The 8,910-nt window shown below is 31.3% G+C and overlaps 1 pseudogene; it reads left to right on the forward strand.

Moving 5' to 3' along the window:
• Positions 1 to 3,512: 3,512 nt before the first annotated feature.
• Positions 3,513 to 5,677, forward strand: LOC115877234 (annotated as a pseudogene).
• The last annotated feature ends 3,233 nt before the right edge of the window (positions 5,678 to 8,910 follow it).

The raw sequence follows: 8,910 nt of genomic DNA on the forward strand, positions 1-8,910 counted from the left end.
TTTTTTGTAAACCTCGAAACAAATGAAATAATGGACTTTACTCTATCGTTGACTCAACCTGTACAATAAAAAGTATGGAACTGATACGGAACGGAAGCTTACGTATAGCGACAATACAATAAAAAATACGGAACGGATATGAAATGGATATGGAATGGAAACGGAAGGTATAGTGAGAATCAACCTTTATACTTCTCCAAGTTTCCATACCGTTTTAGAGAAAAATAAAAAAAACATGAAAATATGGCTGAATTTTTCCTTAGTCCTAAAACTCAAAACGGTAAGGTAAAATAATTTCTTTTTCATTCTTTGAATAATTTTAATTAACGACATATTTTTTGTTGTTTTAAAATGGTAAAGAAGCACAAAATTTATTTAGTTCAATCCTACGGAAAGGGTGATAATAGATGATAATAGTTATCGGAATACATGATACTTTAACAATATCAAAAAATATGACGTTAATCAAAATTAATTATAACGATCTATGAAAGAATGAAAACGGCTGAATCCCCAGCCGTCAAAATCAAAGAATCAAAATTATATTACCATAGAAACGTCTTCTAATTTCTAAGAAAAAATTCAACTACATTTTCATGTTTTTTTCTTTAATTTTCTCTAAAACGGTGTGGATATTTGGAAACGTATAAAAGGGATTAACCATTTTAGAATTTTTTTTTTTTTATAAAGAATGCATTTTTCTCAAAATGTCAAAGATAAAAAAGTTTTTTTTCCTCTTGAAAAGACAATCCGGAGACATACTGTAGAAATATTAAAAAAGGATAGAACGTTTCCAGAACCACAAATCTATTTCCAAAAAAAAATTTTTCGAATTTTAAAACTACACTATTTAAAAATCATTTCTACTCAATATAAAAATAACCTTCTACAACCTTCTTAAGACCAACTGGCAGTAAGCGCCATTAAAAAGTAAAGAAGAATACGGGCCAAGCAAATGACGTCTAGGGCTTGACTTCGCCAAAATTATCAACGATTGTAATTCCCCAGCCGTCTTTGACGAAGTTTTTTTTATCGTTTAATATTTCCTCTACATACATATTTTCCTGTACTACTACATATTTTTGAAATCAATTAAAAACACACAATTTATCTCTAAATTTAATAGTACCAATGTAAAAACAGTATTATTTTTTATTAATAAAAGTATTATTTGAAACTTCAAAACTTCTTTGAATTCAATCAAGAAATACTCTTTTTTTGTTGTCAAATCGATTTCAGTTGAAGATAACTTTACTTTTGTCTTTGTATGAAAATATAAAAGAGAATGGGATTCAAAAACGGATTTCAATACTCCATGAAAACGTAGTATATATTACCTGTTTTATCTGACTTGAAAATAGGATAAAGGTGTTTTAAAAATAGAATTTATTATTATCTTTGCTAGTTTGCCAGACCTCTCCACTATACGTTTGGAAAGTTGTTATTAAACTATATACTTTTTTGAATAACTATTTTACAAGGACAGGTGCATCAGGTAATAAGAAGTTATGCATAATAATTGAAAGTGAAACGAAACAAGGCATAGACAAGCCTTGCCTAGAAACTTTTGCTAATATACACAAACAAGCCAAAGCTAGGAGTAATGATATATGAAACACAATAAAAATATAGAAAATATATAGCTATATAGTCTGTCCCACGAGAAGAAGAATACCTCACTGTGGTAGTTGTCGGTCATTTTAATTCAAAGTTAATTAAATGTTCTGTGATTTTTTGGGTGTCGACTGTCGAAGTCTTTTCTGACTCGTTGAACAGACTATACGCAATTTTCTACAAAGAATATCACTGGATCATCAATAAGATATTAAGCAATTTAATTAAAAACTACCCAAACAATAAATTGTAGATTTTTAAGTTTCGGGTCACCGTTATTTCCGCTGCTCTGTAGCGTAGCCACAACCGGAAATAAAAATAAATTATTCATTTGGGTATAGCGCAAATCTGGATGAAATATTAAAACCGCCATTTTCCCCATAGCGCCACTACGCTGGTGACAACCGTATTTAAATACTTTATAAGTCTTATTAGGCTGCGATGAATAATAGAGAAAATAGACTGCGACACTCTTTGTGCAGGGATAAACAGGATTCGCTTCGATTAAAATGGCTTTTAAATTTAAGGACGATGTCATGTATTTATAAGTAACTAAAATGATTTTCAAAACGAACTGGCTAAATTACCGTCTAGAGTATTATATGGACTACTATAGTATATACAAGGTGTCCCAGAAATAAATGCAAATATTTTAACCGGTAGTATAGTTTAACCACAGAAACACGCCTATGAGGTTTTTTTCGCCAAAAAAAAATTTTGAAAATTCGGAATTTTTTGAAAATTTTTTTGGAATTTTTTTTAGTTTTTATTTACAGAATAATTTTTTGATAATATGGCAACATAGGTAGTAGATTAAATTTACAAGAAAGAAAATCCAGAAAAGATCCAGTGGTTCTCAAAATTTGAGCAAAAAATCATTTTTTTTGGAAATTTTCAAAGTAAAATAACTCCGTTATTTTGGACTTATTTGAAAAACGATAAAGAGAAAATATGTTTCTGTTATCGAGATCTACCACCACTTAATATACTTGCACTTATTTCTGGGACACCCTGTATTATACAGGGTGAGTCGTAAAGTTGAGCCATAATATTATTCATAATATGGCAACATTAGGTAGTAAATTAAATTTACATGAAAGAAAATCCAAAAAAGATAGTGATTTTCAAAACTTAACCAAAAAAAAAATTTTCCTAAATTTTTAAAGTCAAATAACTTGGTCATTTTGTAGTTACTTGAAAAACGGTAAAAAGAAAATATGTTTCTTTTGTCGAGATCTACCAGCCCTGAAAATATTTGCACTTATTTAAGACTTATCCTGTATAGTACACATTATAGCAAATAAAAAATTATGTTTTTATCAAGACGAGGAAACAGAAAATACTGAAAATAGTAAAATTATAATATACTAAAAACAGTTCAGAAGAATACAAAAGCCGGTATTATCCAAAAGCCGTTTATATCAGTCTATAATTTCAAAAACCACAAAAAATTCGAACAAATGCCAAACTAACTTCCGAAAATCTAGAAATTTGAAATAATCAGAAGGACAAAAGACGAAATTAAAAACTCCAAGTATATTAGTATATTTGAAAAACTCAAATTAAAAAAGATGTAAGATTACTTACTGATCTCCCCTGTAGATCTAGGCGCGAACATGGCCGCCACTATGACATAAAAATTTTTGGATACGCACCCTATATCTCTGCATTATTTAGTCTTAATCATATACCAGTCGGATAGCTCTGACAGCTGTAGCTTTAAATCCAAACAATTACATGAATCATATACAGTTTATATGATCCCGTCTTTTCAATGAGGATAATACCCCATTAATAGGTCGGATAGTCCTAGTAGCTTAAGCCTCTAAATCATCTGAAAAAAAAAAGAAGAAGTACATGTCTCACTTCACAGTGGTAAATGTCACAAACGTCACAACTTATAAATTTGTCAACTAAACAAGAAAGTGTCAAAAAGACGCGAATTGCTGAGTTAGTTCGTTTTTTGCAAAAACGATGAGGTTGTAAGATGATGGGCGATCAGTTTCGGAAAGTAGAACAATATTCGCCAAAATCGTCTCCGAGGGGGGCCCGGTCTCCCGTTGTTTCTCGTCAAGATTCGTCCGGAACCCTCAAAACGACCATCTTGCTGGAAAAAACCCCTCCATCGTCCCTAGTGGACCCTTTTACCTTCTAAAGGAGCCGCCAGGTAATTGTGACCCATATTCTACTTTGCCGAGATGACGATTTATCGTTTTTAACTTACAGGAGAATCGGGGATTACTGGCGCTACGAACTTAATGGCCTACTATGGACTCGAACATTCTTACAGTAAATTTAGCGGAAAGAAGTTAAAAAGAACAGCTTTCTTCGTTCCTTCCCACACTCCCAGGAGTAATAGGTATGTCAGTATTAAGACCCCCATTTTTTCTTCTCAATATTAAGGGGTCGTCCTATGCTGGACACACTGTGACCTGTAAGGCCTCTGGTGTTTGTCCTTTTTCTATGTCTACACCCACTCTCCTGTCGCCTGTACCCTGCACTAACCTGTGCAGGTTCTAGATAGGATGGGAGCATAGATCCTTTGGTCCTAGCCTTCCCAAACCAAACCCTCGCAGTGATATAGTGTGTGCTCCGCTGTTTCAGAATCTTTATTGCAGTCTGCAGCAAAGATATTGTTGATACAGGTTGAGCTTGTTCAGGTAGCACTTAACAGCCATATGTCAGAATGGTCTAATGTGATTGGTCGGGCTTAACAGTTGCCTGCTAGGGCTAGTCACAAGTAATGTATTTTGAAATTGGACTAAAATACAATTGTTTTAGATTCCCCTGGTCAGAGTGATAATAGTTCTCTGAGAAGCGTTATAGAAAAACCACCTGTTGGAGGTAAAGATTTATTACCATTAAGTAGTGCACAACTAGAAGGATTCAGATTACATCCTGGTCCAGTATGTACCTTTTTTTACACTTTATTATACAGGATGGCAAAGAGAACGGTAGTTTGTATTGAAATGAAATTTGGCAAGCTTATTTATGTTAATTTAGAGCATTCTTTAAAAATGCTCTAAACTATGCTACATATGCTCACAAAATTTTCAATACAAACTGTTGTTCTCTGTGGAGCGTCCGCGTCATATGAGAGGCGCCACCCTGTATTATTGAAATCCTAATAAATTCTCTTTGTAGTTACCTGAACAGTACCGATACGCCACGCCACACCGATAAAGAAGCACAAAACAAACATAAAAAGCACAAACACAAAGAGGGCGGACCTCCATCGACAGAAACTCCGATAACGGACGCGGGCGGCGATACCCACGAGAAGAAGCACAAAAAACAAAAGAGGCACGACGAGGACAAAGAGAGGAAGAAGAGGAAAAAGGAGAAGAAAAGAAAGAAACAGAAACACAGTCCGGAGCACAGTGGGGGCGGGCTAACTCCCAGCCAACACTCGAGTTAAATTCAACAAGAAACTGTGTAAAAAATAAGTTATTAAGTGCAAGGGACTGAAAGTTACTTGAAAAAAAGTGAGGTGTCAAAATGGGTTAAGCTTAATATTGATCCTAAACAGTAATATTATCGATATATGGTATGTCTTTACAAGAGGAAAATCTTTTTTATTATTAACTTCCTGGAAAAATGCATTCTCCATAAAAAAAGTTCCTTGTTCTAAAATGGTTAATCCCGTTTATAATTCTTCAAATTTCCATATCATTTTAGAGAAAAATAAAAAAAAATAACATAATACAGTTGGGAGTCCTAAAAATAAAAGCATTTCTGTGGTAATATAACTTCATTTTTATTGGATAGATGGTTTTTAACCAGTAGCCTATGACTTTAAACATCAAGTGATGTAAAACCATATCTGGCCATGTCATATTGCCATTAGATATCACTTAAATTAGAGATGTATTATTATTTATATAATTAAATTCACTTTATAAAGTTTTAGCAGCAGTATTTATAATATACAAAATTCGAATAATTAGTTTTTTGGCAAAAGGAAATAAACTGTCTGATGATTTGACATTTAATGTCAAAGGAAGCTAGATAAAATCAAGAAAAAATATGCTTTAAAACTAAATCTTAAATAACTAAAAAACGATTTATTTTAGGTATAGGAACATATAATCAAAAAGTAAAAAAATCTTAAATAACTAAAAAACGATTTATTTTAGGTATAGGAACATATAATCAAAAAGTAATAAATTGAAAAAACTTTTCACTCCTGAAATAAAAAAAGTGGGTTTCCATTTCAAAGAAATTAATTATGCTAATTTTTTAATCTCTCAATTCCATGACAGCTACGGCCAATATTATATGACATAGAAACAATTTAATTTTTGAAATAGATAGCCACATGTCTTCTCTTTATGTCCCAGTGACTGTGGTAATCACTAAATTTGACGTTTAGGCTATACAATTTTTTTTACAGGGAGTTTTTTTTCCAAAGATTTTAAATATTTTTTTTCTCAAACGGTTAATGTTAAGTATAGAGTATTTGATATCAAAATTCATATAATTTTACAGAGAATTTAAGCATATAAAATGACGGTATCCATTTAAAATAAGAAAGTTGCTGTCAACTTTGGGTATTTCCGGAAGTGCTGCCGCCAAATTGAAAATATTTTTAATCAATAGATCTCATTGTGAAACAATGATGAACAAAAAAACATCCTATCTAGATATTGTAGTTCTCTAGAAACTTCTAAGGCGCGCTCAGGCTGGGACATCCTGTATAGCGTCAAAGTTATACTATAAATAATAAACAGCAGGCAAGTCAAGCCAAAAAATGGTAAGGAAATTTGGGATAGTATAAAGGGGATTAATCATTTTAGAAGAAGCAAAAAATTTTATGAATAATGTATTTTTCTCACAAATTAATAAAGTTTTTCATTTTCTTAAAGACAAGTTCGGGAACATACTTTCTACACCTCACCCTAGACAGGGTGGCACTTTTCATAGCACAAAGACTCTCTAAGAAAGTTTATTTGCAAAAATTTATACAGGGTGTGTCAAAAAGCTCACCTTAAACGGGAATCTATTTTGTCACAAAACTCGTTTTTTTTTCATATTGAAAGAATTTTGTGATTTCCTCCAATGATAGTTGTTCTATGATGTGTCAAAATTTTATTTTTGTTATTGGACATACTGAATTAATTCTATATAAATTTCTTTTAAAAAATCAGTTAACAATTTTCCCCTTTGTTGTCAATTTTTTGGCACACCCTGTATAATGAGGCCACCCTTGTATTTTAGAGTAACAAAACAGAAAAGAAACTAATTTTTAAGAGATCTCTGTAAAATTTACTTCAATAAAATATTTGTAATATATTAAGTTCAAACAAAATACCTACATGTTTTTGTATGATTTTATTTAGTTACACTTAATTATACTGAGTGACAAAAAAAAGGAAAACACCTATACCCATATGTTTATCAGAATTCCATAATTTTTTGTTGTCCGCCTTATCTTGCCTTGAATAAAAAATATTTTCTTCAATTTTGGTATGCGGTTTCCAGGTATAAATTTTTTTTCCATTAACTGCCGTTTTCCTACTTGAACCAGTGGCGTCCGTAGGCACACACCCCTGAATTATATAATTAAAATAAATTGTACGTCACTGTTGTATTTTTCGAGAAAATTCGTTTTTTTTTCTTGATTGTCCATGCTTTTTTAACAAGAATTAACTCTTGATTTTTTCTTGTACGTCGAACGGTTTTTGAGAGAAAAAAACTACATTATATACACATACTACATACTCCTCAAAACACAAATAAAACTCAAGAAATCAATTTTGTTAAAAACGTTTTGTCAATCAAGAAAAAAATTAATTATTAAATTCGATTTTTAAAATTTTTAATACTCTGTAGATCAAAAAGGAAGTACTTTCGACTGCATGTGTATAAAAACTTTTTTCTTAAAAACATATCATCGGTGAAATGTGTTAAAGAGCGAACTCCATTATTCCTAACTTTACAGGAGAGCTAAAAAGGGCACAAAAAATATGTCAACATGTAGCAAGTATATTCATTAGGATGGGTCAAAAAATCGACTGTTTTTTTCACTTTATACACTGAAAAAAAGATCGGTAGACACCTCAAAAAAATTCTCTCCAACTATGAGCTCGTAATTTTAATAGGAAGGTCCTCCGCCTTTCAGTTTTCTATTTTTTCCTTATCAGAAAGAAAAATTCAGACCTCGGTATCTACTAAGTTGATTATTTTGAGGCAGATTCGTTTTCTTATGAATTAACAAACTTATAAAATTTAAAATTATTAACTCGTTACTTAATAGTCGATTAAATTAACTGTTTAAAAGATGTTCATTGTCAAACTTTAATGCACAATAATTTTAACAGTTTTTGATTAATGATTGTAACAATTCCAATCCAATTATATCTCCAGTTTATAATACAGAAATTTTCCCGAAACTCATCAAATAAATTAGAAGAGATACGATTTTTTCTAATAAGCAAAAAATAGAATAAATTAAAAGCGAAGGACCTTCCTATTAAAATTAGTTCATATTTGGAGAGAATTTTTTGAGGTGCCTACCAATCTTTTTTTCAGAGTGTAAAGTGAAAAAAAATAGTCGACTTTTTTTACCCACCCTAATATTCATGCGATTATTTCCCTCATCGTGAAATGGACCAATCAGCTAATCTAATTTTTCGAATAAATTTTGTTTAGATAAGTGATTAAATCCCAAGACCAGTTTAACGCGATTATTTTTTCGGCTTCCTTTTGGGTTTTCTTTTTGTCGTTTACCACTAATTCTGAGAGATTTTGGCAACAGTTTATTTAAAAACATTGATTTACAACTCATATGTATGACTTAATAACGATTTTAATCCGTGAAAACCCCTTATTCGACATTATTTTGAACAAATAAGTGGAGAAAAATACGTCAGAATTTGATATGTTGACATGCGAAACGGTCCTTGATGCATTGTTGGGATGCGTAACCAAGGTAGCAGAAGCGCAAACTGAACATTACTTACGAGACGTCATTTTGAAACGTCTTTAAATTTTATTTACCGCTGTAGTGAAAATGAATTGTTTGTAAAAAAAAATGTCCGAAAATGTTAAATTTTATGTTAATAAAATTCTTATAGTTATTTGCTTCATTCTAAGTCATTCAGGAAATAATCAAGCCGTATATCACTCAACCTATAAATTTAATTGATTAAACTACCCAAATAATTTTTTGCATGATTTTGCTTTTTAGAAAATAGTTTCATGCACAATAATTTTAAAATAAAAACCCTCGACCGCTTCGCGGTCTCTGGTTTTTATTAAATTATTATGCCATTCAACTATTTTCCAAGCAAAATC

The sequence above is a fragment of the Sitophilus oryzae genome, unplaced genomic scaffold (genome assembly GCF_002938485.1).
Source record: "Sitophilus oryzae breed Bouriz unplaced genomic scaffold, Soryzae_2.0 scaffold_1060_pilon_pilon, whole genome shotgun sequence".
Taxonomy (NCBI): Eukaryota; Metazoa; Arthropoda; class Insecta; order Coleoptera; family Curculionidae; genus Sitophilus; species Sitophilus oryzae.